The following is a 19592-nucleotide window of genomic DNA, read 5'->3' as shown; positions in this document are numbered from 1 at the left end:
AGATTCAAGGATGCTTTTATTGTGCACACAGGATTGAGTTAATTATCACCTGGGAAGTTTTCACCAAATTGTGCTATGCTTAAATATGTCCAAAATTAAAGACTCAGGGTCACAATCTGAAGTTTGAACTGACACTGGCTATTTAGTCCAGTTAAGCTGAAATGACTTCTTAACACCTATGGGTTGTTTCTTTGCTGGTTGTGGTGGTCTCAGAAACCCCCACACCCCAAACCTTTGCTTTTCTCAGGATACAAAGGCAAATCACACAAGAAATATATTCTATATGTAGGGAGTACTATGATTTCCTATCACCCTGTTGTTTTGGTGTTTTCTCCCAACTGGGCTTTGGGTGAGAAATGTTTACCTTAGTCACATGTATTTGAACACATTAATCCCAGTAGGTGCTGCTGGTTTGGAAGACTATAGAGCCTTTATGTACTAAAGCTTTGATAGAAGTATTAGTGAAGGCAGGCTATGAGGTTTGCAAACTAGGCCCTGCATTCCATCTGCTTTGTCCTTGCTAACTTTGGATATTGTGTAACCAGCTAATTCAGGTTCTTGTCATCGTGCCCTCCTCATCACAACTGATTGTAATCCCTTGAATTGCCAACCAAAGAGGAAGCTTCTTTAATATGCTTCTGTCGGGTAATTTTCTGTCACAGAAACAAGAAAAGAAACTAATAACATGATACAAATTGTTAACATTGGTGTAAGCCTTGTCCTCTGTCTCTCTGTCTCTCTGTCTCTCTGTCTCTCTGTCTCTCTCTCTCTCTCTCTCTCTCATGTGTGTGTGTGTGTGTGTGTGCATGCACGCACTGGTATTATTCACTTTTGTTTCTTGTTCCTCCATCCATCTCTCATTATTAACCTATATCGATGTTGGTACATTTTGTGTTGCATCCTTTATAAACCCTTATGAAATGTAGGCTAGACATGTATCCCAATCACTGAAGTGCAACACAGTAAGCATAGTAGTAGGAACAAGCCTTTTCTGTTAAAATGTGGTTTTGAATTAGATTTTCAGTGACTAAAATTATTCTTAAAATATATTCTATAGTCTTCATTGTTTTTGGCATTCTAAAGAAGGTTATTCTATACCTCTACTTTGTGGTTGTCAGACTCTTGGAGAATGTGATGCAGAGAATGCTTACTTCAAGGAAAGTATTAGAGCATCCTTTAGTGTGCATTATAACTTTAAAATAAAATGAAAGCAAGGACTTAAAACATAGACTTTCAAAGTTATCATTCAACAGTATTTGATACAAAGAGAGTAGTTAGAGAAAGTTTTCTTGGTTCTTGCAAACCCTTCTTTTAATAGATTTTTGAGGACATTTATATTAAAATGGGGTCATTAAAAACATTACAGCAGTATAAAAATGTGTGCAGAGTTCACACAATGTGTACAGATAATGACTCACCAAAATAAATGGTGAAATGAAACTCACATTGCTAAGCCTGTGTTTAAAATAACCTTTAAGCTTTGGAGATTTTTATTGGTAACAATTTGGTGGCAAAGTGTTCAGTGTAAAAGAACAGTTTAAAGCTAATAGGAAAAATCTGGCATTAATAATGCTATAGATTATGGTGGAACAGTGAGGTTGCTGCAGAAAGCAATGCATCTAGACAATTAAAATCAGACCATCTTGGTCCTAGAGCATTGTAAGTTGCTGTGCTGTGAACTTAAGAGACACTGTAGGTAAAGCTTATTCAAAGAAAAAGAACCCATGATGGAAATTCTACCAGTAGACTGAGGCAGAATTTGCTCATCATTTAGAAAGATAGTCAGATCACAGAGAAGTGTGCAAGATTCATCTTAACCCAACTTTATTGCCTTTTAACCTCAAAGGCTCTTATTATTGTTCTAACTTTAAATTATGTAGGTAAACACTATTTCTCACTTGATTTGATCATTTTCAAAAATAATAAACAACTTAATGTGAAAAAATGCTTGGAAGCCCATGTCAAAATTAACTATATATGAAAGCTAAAATCTGATTAGGTTATTTCTTTAATAAATTTGTGAGTAGACAAATCCCCTTTTACATCTGAGTCTCTCAATAACTTTGCTAATAAAGCAAATGTTAATCACAATCTGGAGATGGAAACCAAAGATATTTTAGTTATTTTTTTCTTGCCTAAGTGATTTTCGTGGGCTTCATAGATATGTGCTTCTTTATAGTTCATTGCTGTATGATTCTGACTCTAACATGGCATAAGAGGAAAATAAGAATCATAGGATTGTTACTAATAGCCAGAACATGCAGCAGTAGATCTGGACAGATTGTTTCACAGAGTGTAATCATGAATGTTGAGATATTGTGAGATGATGTACTGACATGTAAAATTTGCACCTGTGAGGTCATCTCTTTAATTCTTTGATGGCGCATACAATTATTTTATATCTATAAAACTTTAGTGTTGACAAAATTCCAGATGAGAGACCTGATGACACACATTTCAGATTCACATGAGTATGAACCTCACATTAAAAAAAAAGCGGCAATGCCTTTTGATTATAACGTTTCTAGTTATAATCAAGTTAAAAAATTATTGAAGATTATACTAGACCCTCACTTCTGAAAAAAATTATGTATGTTATTCATGTTCAATATCTCACATGTTGCTCACAAGAACTTTATGATTCCCCATGATAAAGGTGTCTGACACATACCTTAAACAAGCTTAAGTCCAAGAACTAGTGAAATCTTTGGTCATATAAGGTAAAAATCTTGAACACTGAATATCCTCTATGATTAAATTAGCCACATTTCTCTTGTCATAATATGAGTAGAATTTTGAGTCTGAAGTAGGACTTTAGATTAGAATGTCAAGAAATAACTATAAAAATATTTAAAGTAAGGATATCTCAAGATAAGTTTAAAACTCTGGTTACTACTACCACACAGACCCCAGAAAATCTAAACCATCCCCCAGGGACTCAGATGAGGTTTTAGATTTGCTTCATTCTAGGACATGACCCTAAAATTGTTTCTGCGATAGTGACTCACTGCATATACATTACCACTAAGAAAATATTTTTTTATTTTTGCATTCTGCATATGTACAAATACAAATATAGTTGCTGTTATCAACTACATACCCGAGAAATCATTTGTAATAACAAAAGAAGAGTAAGAGAAAAAAGAAGGAGAAAGGGAAGAGAAAGAAAGAGAAAAGGAAAAGGAAAGGGAAAAACTTCCCAAATCTGTGGTTTCTTAAATATTTAAACAACAGATTAAATGTGTTGTTGTTCAGATTCAGGTCACTGGAGTTCAGCCTCTTGCATTTCTGTTTGCTTACTTACAGCAAGAGTCTTCTAAAGGCATTGGCAATAAAGAAGGAAAAACTGTTAGAGGAAGAAGAGAAAAAAAGAAGAGAAGGAAAAGAAGAAAAAAGGGACAAAAGGACAAAGAGAAGGAGGGAGATGTAGGGGAAGAATAAAAATACAGAGAGGAGGGTGGAGGAGAAGAAAGAAGAATAAGCAGTCTGGCTTGAGCCAGTTTTGAAAATTCACAAAGTGTGTGTTTGAAAAATGAAGGTGCATAAGTTAGTGTAGCTCCCGGGCGCCAGCTCCCCTGGTGTTAGCATAGCTGACACACTGACAGTTTATATGGAATTTATGTGCCTATTTCCTTTGCTTTTTATGGGAAAACATGTTGTTACCTTACAGCTGCCCACATCACATGCTGCCAATCCGCCTCTGAGCCATAGCACACCTTTCTCAAGGAAACATCCATACATCAAGGTCTTATGTATATTTTACAATGTTGTAAGGGAAAATAATAAAATATGGGTTATTGTGTACACCATTCCGCCCTTTAATTTTTTTTTATTTCAGTGGTTTAATTGACTCTGACCATCTTTACTGCCCCTTTCCCCACCTCATCTGACCATTTTAATTGTTTATGTGTTTGTGTACAATTGGCTCACATCTGGAAAAGGACAGGAGGTGTAACCACACCTTAAAAGCCAATTGCTGAGCTTTAAAAAGAAAATAAAGCATTTAAGCTGCCACATCAGGGAGAAGATATATGCAGATGTAAACAGAAGGAAATGCACATTTTAAAGCAAAATGCTTAAGATCCAGCTTCTCTCTTTAGGCACCTGCGGGCACTCTGGCTGGTGACAGACTGTCATAGATATACAGGCAACACAGCAGGAGCCTGGGTCTGTTTTTACCCTTATTATACTCTTGAGGGAGGTGTGGTTGCTTTTCTTAAGTGTACCTACAAGCCCGGTTGATTGTGACCAGGAGCCCTTTTCATTTACCACTCACACTGCTACCTGAACTCCCGACCACCTTGTGAATTCCTACCATTAGTACCTAACAAATGAACCGCTCATGCTGTAGTATATCTATCAGAAAATGCTGTATTTTCTCATTAACCTCTATTCTAACTTATCAATAAAATAATAGGAGGAAAAAAAAACCATGTTATGTCAATTTACATTTCCCAGAACTATCTGAACTCAAATTAAGACTCTATTTCTAAAAATCAGTATTTAGAAAAGAAATAAATACAGTATAATGATGGGAAATAATGACAGGTAGAGACTTCTGAGTCCCCAGATGGGGAGTCACCTTCTCTGATACTAGAACAGGCTCTGACTCATCTGTTGACCATGGATAGTGTGAGTCAGAATTAACTTTTGACTCAAGCTTCCCAGGACATCCTTTTTGTGAACCTGTTAGAGGCAGCAAATTAAGAAATAGATTTTCATCAACAAAAGAAAGAGCACATGTATTTAGCCTTTTGGTACATAAGCTGAAGTCTGACTGTGTAAGGAATTACTTAGTTTTAATTCCTGTGTGTGCATATAGGGGTTACAATGTGCGTATCTATTCTCAATATAGTAACAGAATGAAGAACCAGAACTTTCTGTATTGGCTAATTCATTGGGCAGGGAAGATTTTTGCTTCAAATACCTCTCTTCTGAACAACCTTTAGGGAAAGCACTCTATGTTGTTAATGTCTGGGTTGAATTGTCACTTAGTGAATTATTTGCCTTGGAAGGATGGTGTTACAGACAGGAAAGTTAGGAGCAGCATCAGCATCGACCCTGCTGAATTCTGGGAAGCTCAATAAACCTTGTAGTGCCTTATTCTTCTACATGTAGTACTCTATAACCAAACTGATATCAGGCTAGTATAAATAACATGCCTATAAAAGTTTCCAACAGCAAATAGCAAACAAATACATATTAATAAAATAATCTGTCTGGTTTATTCAATACTAGTTGGCTATCTTTCTCACCACATCCTAACCTTGGTTCCTTTCCTAAATGTCTAACGTACTTTGGAGAACTAATGTCCGAAAATTCAAGAAATCTGTGTCAGTTTGCTTAAAATATATGAGACTTGCAAAGATGAAATTTGAGAAACATTTTTTCTATGTGTTTCTGGCAAGTGAATATGACAAACCTCAGTCCAGTTCAACTGAGTGTCTCTGGGTATAACATAAAAAAATGCTTTATGATGAATGACTAAGAAGGTTCTTCTTGGAAGTGAGCAAGGTAAGTGGTTCTCATAGGTGAGGAAGGCCTATCATAGTTCCCTAGTTCCCAGAGTCCTTACATACCCATTACTATCTGCCTATGCCAGTCATTCTATCAGAGCTTCAGTTTAATGTTAAGAATATATTAAAAGAGTTTCAGATGCTCTACAGTGGTTTTAAGTCCTTCCATTGTTGGGTGCTGATGCAGTTTTCCCAGCGCTAGGTGCGGAGGAACTAGAAGGGGGAGTTGATACAGGGAGAGGCTGATTGCTCACAGCACATATGCCTTCTTGATGTCAGAAATAGTTGATGACATTTATTTCTTCATGCATTTATTTAGATAGTGTTTGGGATGCATTCTGCCTGCTTTTATCCATTATTGTTTTAGGTTTCATATCTGTTTCTCCTGTTTATAAAGGATTCATGCAACCTTGCTCAAGCCTCTCTGGACATTGCTGCATTAAGGAGTACAGATACATGTTGTGTTCTTCTTGTTCTTTGATTGTTCTTCTGGATCAGGGATATTTAAAAGAAAAAAAAAATGAAAAATGGACTCTGTCCTCCTGTCAACCTGCATGTACTAAAGGAAAAAAACTAAAATATCAAGAATTCTAGATACCAGAGTATGCATACTGAATGTTTCTGGCATCAGTACTGGCCTGGGCAAAAAATGCCTTTTAATCCATCCTATTCCAGAGGCCACTCTCTTAATCATTGAGCTAATTTTTCTTATGAAAATGATGTGCCCTGGATGATGATCTGTGCTGTAAGACTTCAAATGAGAAATCAGTTCCAGGTTCTTTTTATGGTTTTTGTTTGCTTGGTGGATTGGGGAGGGCACATATGAAAAAGGTACTCAGGACAGATATGTTTTTGAAGATTGGAAGATGATAGCACTATAAAATAATATCCCACAATCCCAATAATATCCCAAATCACAGAGTAACATGGATGATACTAGTGATAAACAAAACACTGAAATTTTACAATAAAAGAAACACTTGATGATCATGCTCAGTACAGATGCATATGTTGACCATGCCTATGGTTGCATCCGGATGTTCTTCCTGGTATAAGCTGTATGGAAATCTTCACTATTGCCTGTGTTCAACTTTCCCAAATTTTCTGTTTAAGATAGTTGTCTTCTTAGTTTTATTCCTACAATTTACAGTCCTCTGTTGTGATGAAGGTCATTGTCCCCTCACCAGTGGTTAGAGGCATTAGTCTGAACACTGCTCTAGATATTGTGATTTGAATACTATTTTATCTCCAATATCTCGAAATTATTTGATTGCTCTAATGACTAATTCCTTAAAAATTTACTTTCCCTGTCCTAGAGTTCAAGCTTAGCCCAAATCTAATTGTAGCCTGCCTTATAAATCCATCACACCAACCTGAGATTTCAGCTGAGAGAGCCACTGGCCCTTCTCAGAGTGTTCTCTACTTATAATTTCTCCACTTATTGTCAGCAGAAAGCCTGCCCCTATCCAAAGATTAGTCCAATGCTGACCCTTCTTTCTTTCCTTCTTTCCTTCTTTTCCACCCTCCTTCCTTCCTTTCTTTCCATCCTTCCTGCTTGCCTGCCTGCCTTTTTAACCTTCCTGCCTCTCTCTCTCTCTCTCTCTCTCTCTCTCTCTCTCTCTCTCTCTCTCTCTCCAGTTTATAATAATTATTAAAGTAATATGTTTCTTTATGACATTTCTCATTATTCATACAATGCACTTAATTATACTCAGACAATGCCTTGTTTTCTCCTCTTTCCTCACCCAATTCCAAAATTGTAGAGAAAATACACAATGTTTATTTTTTTCATGTGGCTTATTTTCTATAAGAAAATACCATCCTGTTCTATGTATCTTACTGTAAGCAACATAATTTTCTTCTCTCTTTTGGCTGAACAAAAATCCATTGTTTATATATACTGCTACTTCTTAAATATAGTCACTTGTCACTGGATACCTAGGCTTATTAGACAACCTGGATACTATGAATAGCACTGTATAAATATGAGAATGTTGGTGTCTTTAAAAATCTGACTTTGATTATTTTGGATATGTGCTCAAAGCTACATTTTAAAACTATTCTATGTATTATTTGAGAATTCCATATACACACATGATGTATTTTGTTCATATTTAATGCTTAACTCCTCCTAACTCCTACCATCCCAACCCTCCAACTTCATGTACTTTTATTCATTTGTTTAATAATCAGTATACACCACTGGTTTTTGCTATCCATATACTCATGAGTGTGGGACTGTTCACTGGAGTGTAGTTAACCAGAGTGAATACCATACTTCTGAAGAAATCTGATATAGTAACAATTCTGAAATTTTGGTTTCTTTAAAAAATAAAAACATAGATATTATCAGAATATGTCTTCATTTTAATCCCAGGTGTGGAGTATGTGTTTGTTTCAGACAGTCCACAACAGCTGAATATGATTTGCCTTGTGCTCTAGCAGAGGCATGGTTTTGCCAGTTATAGGTAGTTTCTGCAAGTGTGTGATGTTTGAAATTCTGGAAACTTTTCAGAAGGTATATTAAACATTAGAGGCAAGATAAGCTTGCTTGCAGTTTCTAGTAGTCATACTCAAAGAAGAAACAAAAAGAAATAGGTTAGATTCAGGGATCCATCTCCCCCTCTATTCTTCTTTCTCACCTATCTAGTGTTCAGGGATGAAACTGGGGTGATAAAGGGTGAAACAAAGAAGAACATACAAAGTAGCGAAAACCAGCTATAGTCTGGCATTCCTATTCTTAGCAATCATTAATATCTTCTCAACTAGAAGTGGGGCTTGTGAGCCTTTTTAATCACCATGCTGGGATGTTGACAGGCTTGTCACAGTCTTGTTCAGGCAACTCAAAATGCCATGAATTCACGAGGGCAGGAGTCCAGTTTTATCCTGGATACACTAAATGAAAGACTTTCTAGAATTGAATGAAAATGAAGGCACAACATACCCAAACTTATGGGACACAATAAACACAGTGCTAAGAGGAAAACTCATAGCACTGAGTGCCTTCATAAAGAAATTGGAAAGATGCTACACTAGCAGCTTAACAACACATCTGAAATCTCTAAAACAAAAAGCAAACACACCCAAGAGGTGTAGACAACAAGAAATAATCAAACTCAGGCCTGAAATCAACCAATTAGAAACAAAGAGAACTGTGCAAAGAATCAGCAAAACTAGGAGGTAGTTCTTTAAGAAAATCAACAGGATAGATGAACCCTTAACCAAATTAACTGGAGAGCATAGAGATAGTATCCAAATTAACAAAATCAGAAATGAAAGCAGAGATAAAAACAACAAAAATTGAGGAAATTAAAAAAAAAAAAACACACATCAGATCCTACTACAAAAGCCTATACTCAACAAAACTGAAAAATCTAAATGAAATCTATGATTTTCTAGATAGATATTAGGTACTAAAGTTAAATCAGGATCAGACCATCTAATTAGTCCCAAAACTCCTAAGGAAACAGAAGCAGTCATTAAAAGTCTCTCAATCAAAAAGAGCCCAGATGGTTTTAGTGCAGAATTCTATCCGATCATAAAAGAAGACCTAATAGCAATACTTCTCTAAATATTCCACAAAATAGAAACAAAAAGAATACACTACCTAATTTGTCCTTTGAAACCACAGTTACACTAATGCCAAAAACACACAAAGATCCACCAAAGAAAGAGAACTTCAGACCAATTTTCTTTATGAATATCAATGCAAACATACTGAATAAAATCAAAAAACACATGAAAATGATCATTCACCATGATCAAGTAAACTTCATCCCAGGGATGCAGTGATGTTTCAATATACAGAAATCCATCAATTGTAATCCACTAAATAAACATCCTCAAAAAAAAATCACAAGATCATCTCATTAGATGCCTTTAACAAAATACAAGAACCTTCATGTTAAAAGTCTTGGAAACATCAGGAATACAAGGCCTATATCTAAACATAATAAGAGTAACATACAGAAAAACAATAGCCATCATAAAATTAAATGGAGAGAAACTTGAAGCAATCCCACTAAAATCGGGGAAAAGACAAGGCTGCCCAGTCTCTCCCTATTTATCCATTATAGTACTTGAAGTTCTAGCTTGAGCAATGAAGCAACAAAAAGAAGTAAAAAAAAAAATACAAACTGGAAAAAAAGAGGTCAAAGTATAATGAGTTGCAGATGATATTATGATATGATTGTATACATCACTGACCCCAAATTTTCTTCCAGAGAACTACTACCACTGAAAAATAACTTCAGCAAAGTGGCTGGATACAAAATTAACTCAAATAAATCATTAGCATTTCCCTACACAAAGGACAAACAGGCTAAGAAAGAAATTAGCAAAACAACACCCTTCACAATAGTCAAAAATAATATAAAATATCTTGGTGTAACTGTAACCAAGCAAGTAAAGTTTTGTATGTCAAGAGTCTCTGAAGAAAGAAATTGAAGAAGACCTCAGAAGATGGAAACATCTCTCATGCTCATGAATTGGTAGGATTAACATAAAAAAAAAATGGCCATGTTACCAAAAGCAATCTACAAATTCAATGCAATCCTAATCAAAATTCCAACACAATTTTTTACAGATCATAAGAAATAAGCCTCAACTTCATATGGAAAAACTAAAATCACAAGATACCCAAAGTAATTCCCAACAAAAAAGAACTCCTGGAAAACTCATGATTCCTGACCTCAAGCTATACTACAGAGCAACAGTGATAAAAACAAAACAAAACAAAACTAGCATGGTATTGGTACAGACAGACAGGTAGATCAGTGGAATAGAACTGAAGACCCAGAATTAAACCCATACATCTATGGTCACCTGATCTTTGACAATGAAGCCAAAACCATCCACTGGAAAAAAGACAGCATATTCAACAGTTGGTGCTGGCTCAAGTGGCAGTCAGCATGTAGAAAACTGCAAATCAATACATTCTGATTTTCTTGTACAAAGTTCAAGTCCAAGTGGATCAAGGACCTCCACATAAAACCAGATACACTGAATCTAATAGTTGAACATATCAGCACAGAGGAAAATTTCCTGAACAGAACACCAATGGCTCAGGCTCTAAGATCAACAATTTATAAAGGGACCCCATGAAACTGAAAATCTTCTGTAAAGCAAAGGACACTGTCAATAGGACAAGACTATACCCTACAGATTAGGAAAAGATCTTCACTAACCCAGAAAACTAATCTGCAAAATATATAAAGAACTCAAGAAATGAGAATCCAACAAACCAAATAGCCCAATTTGAAAAATGAGTACAGAGCTAAATAAATAATTATCATCAGAGATATCTTAAATGGCTGAGAAAAGGAGGACTTAAAAAATGCTCAACATCCTTAGTCATTAGGAAAATGCAAATCAAAATGACCCTCATATCAATCAGAATAGCTAAGATCAAACATTCAAGTGACAGTACATGCTGGGGAGAATGTGAAGAAAGGGGAACACTCCTCCATTCCTGATGAAATTGCAAACTTGAACAAGCACTCTGGAAATAAATCTGGTGGTTTTTCAGAAAATTGGAAATAGTTATACCTGAAGACTCTGCTATACTGCTCCTGGGACTATACGCAAAAGATGCTCCACCATACTACATGGACAGGTGCACCACTGTGTTTATAACAGCTTTATTTGTAATATTCAAAAACTGGAAACAAACCTAGTCTGTAGAGTATAGTCTTGTCTTACTTACAGTGTCCTTTGCCTTACAGAAGGTTTTCGGTTTTATGGAGTCCCATTTATCAGTCAACTGAAGAATAGATGTAGAAAATGTGGTTTGTTTACACAATGGAATAGAACAAGAACATCATGAATGTTGCAGGCAAATGGATGGACCTAGAAAATATCACTCTGAATGAGGTAACCCAGATACAGAAAGGCATGCATGGTATGTACTGACTGATAATTGGATATTAGCTAAAATGTACAGAATACTCATGATACTTCCCCACAGACCCACAGAAATTAAACAAGCAGGAAGGGTCAATTGAGCCTTCAATCACACTTAGAAGGGGTAACAAAATATTTATAGGAGGCAGAGAGAGGGAAGTAATTGGGTGGGAAAAGGGAGCTGAAGGGGAATCAGGAGTCAGTATAGGGATACACCAGAGAACGACCAGAGGGCCACTAGAATGAAAGGAAATCTGCAGCTATCAGAGGGTGGAAAATTGGGAGACTGCAGTGTTTAGGGGTATGGAGGAATGTCTAGGAAGTCCCAAAGACCTGGTATGGGTGAGGTTCTCAGGTGTCATTGTGGCTGATTTTAACCATGATGCCTAACAGTGGGGACATGGAACCTGAAGAGGTCACTTTCTGGAGCCACTCAGGACCCCAGTGGAGGGATGATGACACCAATCCACCCATAAAACTTTTGACCGAAAATTTGTCCTGTTTGAAAAAACTGGAGCAGAAACCGAAGGAATGCCCAACCAATAACTGGCCTAACTTGAAACCCATCCCATAGCAAGTATCAATCTCTTACATTATTAATGATTCTCTGTTATGCTTACAGTAAGAGCCTAGCATAACTGTCATATGATTTACTCTGCCCAACAGCTGATTGAAACAGAAGCAGATAACCACAACCAAACATTGTATGGAGGTTAGGGACCCTTATCGAAAAACTTATTGAAGGCCCTGAGGGGAATGGGAACCACAAAGGATTACCAACAGGGTCAACTATCCAGGACCCATGGAAGCTCTTAGAGACTGAGCCACCAACCAATGAACCTGCATGGTCTGGAATGAGGTCCCTGGTATATTTATATAGCAGATGGGCAGCTAAGTCTTCATGTGTGTCCTCATCAACATGAGTGGAGGCTCTCCCTATAGCTGTAGCTGATTGTGGTATCTGGTCCTCAACAGGGCTGTGTTGTCTGGCCTCAGTGGTAGAGGAAGTGCCTTATCTGGCAAAGACTTGAGGTGCCAGCATGTGAGGATACCCAGAAGGTCCTCATCCTCTCAGAGAAAAAGAGGATGGGAAAAGGAGGAAAAACTCTGTGAGTGGGGGACTGAAGGGGGACAGCATTTGGGATGTAAGTTAATTGATGAGTTAATTAATTAATTCAAAAATGTCTTTAGGAGCCAGTTATAGCTTGAAATTTGACAAGTATGTGCTCAGGTAATCTATTCACTTGCTGCCCTTTTGGTATATAATTTTTATTACATATATATTTTGGGTATTAATCATCTGCCAGATGAGTGCATGGCAAATATTTTCCATCTTTTTGAAGGTTATCTCTTCACACTTAATTGGATTCGTTTGCTTGTTTGCTTGCTTGCTTGCATGTTTTGTTTTTATTTTGATTTTGTGTTTTTTGCTTTGTGGAAGGGTATTTTTGTTTTCTTTTTGTCCCATTCAAAGTTTAGTTTTGTACCACTTAGATATAGAAAGCCAATTTCAGTCTTCTCCATTTAGCTATTCAACTTTCTGACCTTCACAGGTTGTCCTAGCATACATATCTCTTGTCCTATCCAGTGTGTGCTGTTAGTCTAGGTGATAAGACTCAGGTGGTTTAGCTATGTGTGCTTATTTATAGGTCTCCTATTCCATTCCGTTAGTTGACATGTTTAGCTTTATACCAATGTGCTGCCTGTGGTTACTATGTCTCTGTTGTACAATTTGTACTATTGCTCTCTTTGCTCTAGGTTCCTTTGATTATGGGGGGATGTTGTTGTTTTCATGGAAGCATATTTTGAAAACAAAAACCACACAATAAGGAAAAATACATTCTAATGAGTTCTAAAGTTCCCTTTACAACACAATGTCAGTAGACTTTCTTGAACTTTAGTCATTTTGATGTAGTTTTACTGAGTAGGAACTCAATAGTGTCACAACTCCTTAATTTCTGGGTTTACTCTTCTTGGGCTAAAACAACTGCATTTTCCTTCTAAGACCTATGCCTGCTCAGAATTCAGATCCAGAAGGAGAAACTTCAGAAGGACTATTCTGCCAGAGTAGATGACAAACATTTTTCAGTTTGTCACCTGGCAGGTTCTGAGTGACCTCAGAGGATAGGAGGATAGGACATGGGGCAGTTTAGCAAATTTTCATTTTTTTAATTGGAAGGGTCAGTGAAGAATACTTCCTTTAAAGTATATAATTAAGTGCTTCTGCTTGAGTGTGCGAGGGACACTGATTTATCTGCAAATAGAATGTTTATGTAAACATTTAGTGGTTAACTGACACTGCGAGAGGCTTGGCTCTGCAGAAGGTCTACATTTTAAAGTTTGAATGCACAAGGTATACATGCTTTCAGTATGCTCTGAGCATGTGTCTGTTTATATCTTAGGAACAGGCTGAGTTGAAGGCTGGTGAATCCTTACATTTTACTCTATTTTTTTTCAAAATGTCACCTGCTCTATTTTCTCCTTTGAGGGCTGTTTGTTCACGAAGTTTAAGAATACATCTCTTATTTGCCCCATAGTAAAGCTTTAGATTCTAGTTCCATCAGGAGGAAAGAAGGGAAGGGAATGGCAGAAGCCTGGAGGGTTTAGATGGAGGGAAGGATGGCGGGGGAGGATGAAAGGGACAGAGGGGATAACAAGATGAATGGCATATATAAGAGCAGGGGGAAAGCATAGAAAAATAAAGAAAAGTGAAGGCTATGGAGAACAAAAAGAGACCAGCAAACTGCTATGTACACTGTCTGAGCCCACAGCTCTACTTTGAGTGACAGCAAGAGTGAGTAGAGTCTTAATGAAGAATCCATTTATTCATTTATTTTTAAAACACAGGAAACATCGGTCCCCACACAGCTTTAAGGACAATTAAAGCTCTGATGAAATGTATTGATCCATTCCAAATTTCCTTATTGGAGTGATTAATTGCATTTCGGACTTTGAGAAATTCTAAAGAAGATTGTGAGAGAAGAGACTCTCTATTCATAGTGTAAATTTACCCTGTTTTCCTTTTTTTTTGTTTGTTTCCATGCTGTTATTAAGATTGCTATTCTAGATACTCAAAGGCAGGCAAGCATGTCTCCAGTGCTTATAACCCCATTGTGTCTCTGCCCATCAGCATATAGTGTACATTGGGGTGAAGATACCAAGTCAGTAATTTAGTATAAAACAATCAATATATGAACATTGCAAAAGCCCCAGCTAGCATATAATACAGAACTCTCAACAGCTTCTCTAATGATGTGAAGGAAAGTCAGTACTGTTTGACATCTTTTGATACTGCTGTGGCTCAATAGAACATAACCATGGGTTCAAGAGTCCAGACAACAAGAATCACTTTTTCTTCCTTTGGAAGCATTTCCCTTTAGTTCGAGGTAAAGGTTGAGTTTTGTCTCCCAAATTGGCAGTCATTATGAAGTTCAGCAGTCAGAGCCCTTATTTGTATTAGGAGATTGAAAATTGTTAGTCAACTATTAAACACTGGCAGGCCTTGAGCTAAGTGCTCAGGCTGAATCTTCCCATGACCCTTTACAGGATACCCTGCTATAGTTACCACCAGAATAGGGGCAAATAGGTGTAGCAACTTGGTGTTTAGACGCCAGCAGAAATGGAGGAGATGAATTTGCAAGTAGACTTCTCCAGAGTCCATTTTCTTAAAAACAAATGTTTTCTTTATCCATGACCCTGAGTAGAAATCACAATATTTCCCAAGTCACAAACCTAAAATGTTTGCCTCTGAGATGCTTCTTAAGAGAGAGAAGGAGATGAAGAAGACAGTGTACATAATATACGACATCAGAACTCGTGACTCAAATCCAGATGTGTTTACTGGCTCTGTGAGTTTATACAAGCTTCTACTTCTGAGCTGCAGTTTTCTTATCATAACATGTGTACGTGTCTCCTCTACTCAGAGAGACAAAGTCTGTAATAGGCAGTAAATATGAAAGTTAGTAATGAGCTCTCACGGGTAAAGTGACTATCAGATACTATCTTTAAGGAGGCTCAGGGACATTGATTGTCACACAGCTACTAGACTGGTCATAGCTAAAGCTGAGGTACAAAGTCTTTTGACTCTGACTTATAAACATTCCCTCCAGAGAAATCAAGGTGAAATGAGTTGATTAATATTTAATCTTAATAACTGAGCACTATGCCTGAAACATTGAAATTAACCGAACTACTATAGGTGTTATCATTGCGAATACCATGTGTATTCTCTTGTGTATTACTCTGCAGAGGAAATTAGATAAGGAATAAAAAGTTGGTTCCCCCCCCCCCAAAATAAAACCCAATGCACTGTGATAATGCAAGGGAAAGTTGGAGCTATGTTGGTATTACACTTATATTTAACGGCTCTTGATGTAGCTCCTACATGAAGCTGATCATTATGGCCATAATGCTAACAAGAAGAAAATAATAACAAACAAATAAAAAAGAAACATTTTTGTACAAGGGCCTTCCTTCTGGTACAACGTAGCTCCCAGTATTAGCAAGGCCCATAACTCCAATCATAGCAGGCATCCAGCATCTCCCTACTAACTTGCCAGTGCGGTTTGAAGGTATTCGAAATATCTTTACCTGTGCTCTTGCCACTATTGTCCTGCACCTTGGAATTCAATAAACTCTGGAAGAAAAGATACTATTGAGGAAGCCTTTTGATCCTACCTAAACTTGCCATGTCCTCACTGAGTGAGTCTACAGGGCAAAGGCCCAAATGGGAAACTGGTGGAGGTGCAGAGCAGTAGGAATCAGCCAGGCAATCTGAGCCACAGTGGTATGCATATGTTAGTGTAAGATGCTGGAGTTTGCCAGGGCAAAGCTACGAAGTTTTGCTGTCTCTTTTGAACTTCCTGTCACTTCCCCCACAAAGTTCTTTATTAACTTGAATATCCTGATTTCTGACTACTTGTGTGAACCCACACGCTGACAACCAAGGTGTGTATTGTAGCTGTGCAATAATCTTTCTAGGCTGCCCAGTGTTTCATTACTCAGGAGTCAGATACACAAGAGTGTGACTTAGTGACTTAGCCCCCTCATCTATCTATGAAAGGAAATGCTTCCTCTGTGTTCCAGCTTCTCTGACAAAGCCAAGCTATGGATCCATTTTATCCAGCAGTCACCACACCTGGGCTAAGCAAGCAATGCCAGCCTTTTGCTAGAGCCAGGAGTGATTCCCACTTGTTTTTTTTTTTTTTTTTTTTTTTTAATTTGTCGACCTACACTGTCTCACTGCTCCTTGAAAAGGACATAAAAAGTTGAAAAGTCGGAGCCTAGGGAGCATCCCACTGGAGGTGCCTGCCAGGAACTGAAAGGGCCAATTAGCAGAGTCCCCTATGTAGCATTGTAGCATCTTGGCTACCCTCCTGTCTGGCTAAGCACTCATAAATTACCCATGGTGAGACAGACTTCGAGACCCTGGGTACCTGCTCCCAGTTCTTCAGACACCAGAACAAACAGGAACTTCCCTGAGAGATGGCCGACCAGACCTGTACCAAATTGCAGTGGGAAATCACAGACAGCTGCACAAAATTCTAAATAGAGTGAATCTTTTTAGAAAACGATGCTTTATTTATTTATTTATTTATTTATTTATTTAAGGAGCAAGGATTGGGAAAAGCAAGCAAAGAAACCAAAGTTAATGAGGAGTATAAAGGGAAAACAGTAGAAATGAAGGGAAGGAGAGTGGAGGTGGGAAATAGAGCATGAGAAAGAAACAGGGATACTATCAAGATAGCGAAGGAGAGGGAAAGAAGTGAAGGGGCTAAAGCATGTGAAATAAAGGAGGAGAGATGATGGAAGTGGGAAGAGAAGGGAATGAAGACAAGTGAAGGAAAAAAAAAAGAGTATTAGGAGGAGGAAGAAGTTTGTATAGACAGAAAAGAAGAAAGAAAATCTGTGACTGCTATTTGCTTCCCCAAATAAATCCAGATATGTGGGATATTTGACATTTGCCACCTGGTATTTGTTTTAGGAATGAATACACAAGCATTTAGATGTAGAGACTGGGGAGATGACTATGCTTTTATAGGCATTCATTGTTCTTGAGGTGGACCCAAATTTGGTGTCCAACAGTAACATTTTCCAATCTATATAAATTCATGACCTGTAGGAGTAGCATTCACCTTACCTATGACTACTAAGAAGCCAGTATGAACAAGTTGAGGTGTCTTTTCCTAAGAAATCAAAGTTTCTGAGGCTCACCTTCTGTTTTGAAGAAAATATTTAAGAGCTCCAGGATCAAACAAATAAAGGTGAGATCTTTACAAGGCCAAACATGGCCAATGTGCTTTCTGCTGAGTCTGTGTTTTCTGTCTATGCTGTAGGCAATCTTGGCACCGTCTGGAATCATTTTAAGAACCTAACTTTTGTTAGTAATGTTTCTTTCTTTCTTTCTTTCTTTTTTTTTTTTTTTTTTTTTTTTTTTTAAAATACTTATATTTACTTAGTATCAATGTCTTGGATATTTAGGTCAACAATAACACTAGTCTAATTGCAAAGAAAGCTTTCTCCAATTCAACTTTGTGATCTGCCTGAGCCACTCTGGCACAACAGACCTCAAGGCTTCTTGGACTAAAAGTGCTTGGGGGATGAGGGGTGGTGAGGAGTCAGGGTAAACACACAAGTAACAAATGCAGAAAGCAGCTGTGCCCAGAAACACAGACTTTCCACGTTTAGGACTGGAAGGTGTGTGAGGCAGGCCTTCTGCCCGAGGCCTGGCTCTTCCTCCAGCTCTTGTCCCACAGCTGAAGTCATTCCCAAAGCTTCCACCAAGTCCTGATAGTCTCACCATCAGCTTCCATCACTGAAAGTTACTGGAGAATGGAGACAGAGGCTGGGGACAAGGCAGTACTTGGCAGAAACAACTTCAGATAAGGAAGACGATGCCTTCAGACACCATAACCTCTTTATAATCCTGCATGCGGCTCAGTGAAGCCTAGATTTCCTCTGAGGAGAAGGGCTCTTTTTTATTCCAATTGATGGATCATGCCCAGAGACTGCGCGTGAGCTTCCTGGAACACTTCTAAGAGTGCCGCCTTAAAAGCCTTCAGCCTGGACTCACTCAGCTCCACTTTCTGGGATTCCTGGGTCTCCTGAGAATCGTCAGTCTTCGGGGTGTGCACTTGAGGCATTTCCTACTCTGCTTCACTGAAGTCATAAGGGTCATAGGACTCCCCATCCTTGGCATGAGTCTTCCTCCTTTTCTGCTTCTGCTCAGTGTCCTTCTGGCTCTTCTCTTCTTCTTCCAGGTCTGATTCATCCTCACTTGGCTTCTTATGTTTCTTCTCCTTCTCCAGAATCTTCTTGAAATAAGCATACTGAACCAGCTCCATAGCTTCCTCTGCATCCTGCAGGTCCATAGTCTTGGTCATATATGCCTTCGCATGGGCCGTGGCCAGTAGAATCAGTTTCCAGTGTTCGTGCTGTAACTGGAGATGTCCGGGCAGTGTCTGAGCTCTTCTTATATGTGCTTTCACTCCAAAAGAAATATGACAGTAACTCAAGTAGAAGCAGAGAGAGACAGAGAGAGACAGAGACAGAGACAGAAAGACAGACAGAGGGAGAGACAGAGAGAGACCTATCAAAGACAGTCACATGTGTAGGTAAGAGAAAGTTGTGCATGGTGCAGCTAAGGTGAGGATGTGGGGGACTCACAAGTAGCTCAACTGATAAATGTTTGTCAGGTTTTTTTTTTTCAAAAGCAAATGACTATTTTTATTATTGATTGATTGATTGATTGATTGATTTTTGGTTTTTTGAGACAGGGTTTCTCTGTGTCCTGGCTGTCCTGGAACTCACTCTGTAGACCAGGCTGGCCTCGAACTCAGAAATCCACCTGTTTCTGCCTTCCAAGTGCTGGGATTAAAGGCGTGAGCCACCACTGCCCGGCTAAATGACTATTTTTAAATACAGAAAAATTCTTATTCATTTCTAAGTAAGAAAATACAGACTTACAAAAATAATAAATATAAATTAACTATGTGTAACTATATTTTATTTATTATTTATTTTTGCTTTTACACCATTTTAATTACATGTAAGTATTAAGGTCACTTCTAGGTTGAGGAACTAGCAATACAATAGATGCACATAGTCAAGGAACGAACAAGACAATAAACATAAATAGTCAAAGAACAAGCAAGGCAATAAACAAAGTCATGAGAT

The 19592-nt window shown here is 37.9% G+C and overlaps 1 pseudogene; it reads right to left on the bottom strand.

The window, feature by feature from the left end:
• Positions 1-18559, bottom strand: part of LOC117719641 (large ribosomal subunit protein uL30 pseudogene) — a 33452-nt pseudogene extending 14893 nt beyond the window's left edge.
• Between the last annotated feature and the right edge of the window lie 1033 nt (positions 18560-19592).

This window comes from Arvicanthis niloticus, chromosome 14 (genome assembly GCF_011762505.2).
Source record: "Arvicanthis niloticus isolate mArvNil1 chromosome 14, mArvNil1.pat.X, whole genome shotgun sequence".
NCBI lineage: Eukaryota > Metazoa > Chordata > Mammalia > Rodentia > Muridae > Arvicanthis > Arvicanthis niloticus.
Note: the sequence above shows the minus strand (reverse complement) of the source record. Positions and strands in the feature narration are given on the sequence as shown.